Source organism: Carlito syrichta, unplaced genomic scaffold, assembly GCF_000164805.1.
Source record: "Carlito syrichta isolate Samal-C Ts95f unplaced genomic scaffold, Tarsius_syrichta-2.0.1 Scaffold310873, whole genome shotgun sequence".
Taxonomy (NCBI): Eukaryota; Metazoa; Chordata; class Mammalia; order Primates; family Tarsiidae; genus Carlito; species Carlito syrichta.
In genome coordinates this window covers 619,966-623,270 of record NW_007254969.1, presented here as the reverse complement: position 1 = coordinate 623,270, position 3,305 = coordinate 619,966, and positions in this window count along the sequence as shown.

Below are 3,305 nucleotides of genomic sequence, written 5' to 3'. Positions count from 1 at the left end.
GACTATAGCTCACCTCGACATCAAGGTCTTTTCCAACTCAAAACTTTTGTGTGTACTGCTGTTTGTTTTATCAGATCACTTATTTGAACTCCTAGAACCCAGTTATACCCTAAATGAATTAAAGGAGAGCTCCTGGGGTGGAGGTAGAAGAGCCCAGCTTTTTCCTGCTCCACGTGGTAGAGGCCAGAAAAAAATGACTGTTTTCGCGCATGTGGCTAAGTCAATATGGGGGAGCCCAGTTATGTGAGTGGATACCTAAGTTGAGGCAGTGTCTAAAGTCCCAAAAGTGGGACCCTGTTTGCATCTTGCAAACCATGTGTATGTACAGGCAATTGTGCAAGAACCTGGGCAGCTGACTACCAAAGTGTAAAGCATATGTGTCCAGACCATCTTCCCAGATGCCTAAACTCCTTTACGCAGTTGGTTGATATGTAGGTAAATCAAAGAAAGAACATTATGAGTCTGCATAAAGAAAGTGAATTCATATATTGGAAAACCGCAGTAAAAGAAATATTGGCAACTCAGGGTCTAGAAACTCCAACATCTTTACGAGAACATGACAGCATTGAAACAAACACACTTTCCACAAGGTTCCCCAAAGTTTCTTAAACAGCCTTGGCATGATCATTGCATTTATTTTCCTCCCAGTTCTTGTTCAGAATGATTTTCCTAAGGGAAGTGGCAACTGATTCCCTACCACTCCTGTTTCCCCTTATCTTTTATGAAAAAGGTTCTTTACTTTCCAATTCCTTTTATATAACTGATTTTAATTAATGGTGATAACTACAGTCATCCTACTCTCCAGCACAAAGATCTGGCTGGGACAAAATCTTAGCTAGTAACTAATGAGAACACATAGTTATGGCTCAAAGTCAACATTTCACAGAACAAACTGAGCTGTGAACTTACAATAAAATCCTATTTATTCTTTTTACCCTCTTTCAGTAGCATTTCAAAAACAATTTATTTTATTGGCAGGTGGTTGGGTGATTTGCGGACTATTTAACATTTCTTTGTCAGCTTTTAAAGACTTTAGGCAATTCTTTTATTGTAGCTCAGTGGTTAGAATTGTATTACATTCAGAACTCCACACTTCATATAATATTATCCATTCTATATTTTTTCACTCAAATTGTATTCCGAACTGCTTTTTGCGATTAAACCTGTGACAACATGCATTCGTGAAATTGTTCTTACAATGAGGGGATGTATTTCAGCTGAAAGCAAACTCTTCCTCCTCTCGAGTCCCACAGGATTTTGTACTATTCACAAGACCTGGAATTAGAAGCTGGTAAGCTTTCAGAGGTGGAATCCTTCACCCCTGAAACCTGTTTGCAGTTATGTAGTCAGCTTGTTCTCCCATCAATCAAAGTGGCAATATCCTAATTCTAAATCTCACTTCTTTCCTGAGAGGCATTCCAATCATTTTGGTGTGGTCTCAGGAGGGAGAGGATACATAGTGTAGTGGTCAGTACACCTTTGTGGTGCATCTGCAGTTTTGTGGCTACCTGTAGTAGACTATCATTGTGAGGTCTTTTTGTATCTTCTGTTGATTGTAATTACTTGTCTGTCCCCATTTCTTAGCAGAATGTTATTGATGTGACATAATGTAAATACCCAATATGTGTTTGATAAATGAATGCATATCTGTTTGTTTTATATAGTTTCCTTTCTTCCAAGGGGAGTAAACTGGTTTAGTGCCCAATGGTACCCAAACATAGATTAGCATATGTTCTATGTTAATATGTTGTTTCCAAAAAAGTAATCTTTTAAGTTTGGGTGGTTGAGATGACCAATTAAAGGGTGTACATTTGCTGTGATGTTAAATATCTGACAGTATGTATGGGAAATATTTTTCTTCATATATGATATGTTTATTTGGAATAAATAGTATACATTACTAAACATTCTTATTGAAATCCACAAACCTCCCTCAAAATCTTGGGTTAAGGTTCCCGTATCTAGAGATGCTGGACTTCCCACCCCTATGGCTGGATCCAGTAGACATTTTCCAACCCTCCTAATGTAGACAGTTTCCACATGTGACCCTCACGACCACACAAAATTATAGAAGTAATATTGAACAGGTACAGTGGCTTACGCAGACAATCCTAGCACTTTGAAAGGCCAATGCAGGAGGATTGTTTGAGTCCAGAAGTTCAAGACCCACCTGGACTACATAGCAAGATCTCATCTCTACAAAAAAATTGGCTGGTGTGGTGGCATGTGCCTGTGGTCCCAGTTACTGGGGAGGCTAAGGAAGAAGGATCACCTGAATCCGGGAGGTTGAGGCTGTGGTGAGCCATGATCATGCCACTACACTCTAGTCTGGACTACAGAGTGAGACCTCAACTAAAAAAAAAAGTAATATTTACTTACTGTTAAAAATGCAGTAGAGAAAGTTCTGAAGGGAACATGAAGTTTTCCTCACTCTCATTTCGTTTTCCCTAATTCAGCTCCCAGTGATTTTTCTTTATAAGTAACTTCTAGATGTTTTCTATTCCTGTACACACATACACACACACACACACAAGCACATCCTGAAATTTTGTTAACATAAAAGGGATAGATGTATTTAAACTGCCAACTGCCATCATTTATTACTTCTTGGAATTCCCTTTGCTTAAATTCTGTGATACCATACTCTGTTTTCTCCTCCTTTTGGACTGTTCTCCTCCTCCTTGGACTGTTTCCTCTCTTTTCATGGATCCCTTCTCTTTTGGCCACTTCTTAAGTATCTGGGGATCTCCAGAGATCCATCCTTGGCCTCATCTGTTTTTCACTCTGCTTACTCTGATTGGGTAACCTTACCAACCCTTGTTGTTTTAATTACCACACGTATCCTGATGATATAAACAATATTTTCTGCTATGCTTCAGATGATTCATGCTCACAACTGCCTGCTGGACAGAGACTCTTGGATGACTCATTAGTACCTCAGCCTCAATATGTCAACTGACTTAGGCCTGCCAAACTCGTGTCTATCTCAGGAACTTACACTCACTGGTACTTCTGTTTGGAAGTCTTCCTCAGATCTTCTCACGAATGAGTTCCTTATCACTGAGGTCTCAGCTAAATAGCACCTCCTCAGATAGGAATTTACACACACTCTAAAGTATAGCTCCTGTTCTCTCTCTCCCCAGTAATACTCAAGTATATTATTGGTGCTATTATTTTTAATAACACCTTTCCCTTCATGAGAGTACTTTTGTCTGTGTAATTCATGTATCATGAAACTGTGTTATATTCCATGATGACAAGGCCTTGCTTGTGTTATTCAGCATTGCATTTCCAATGCCTAGAAT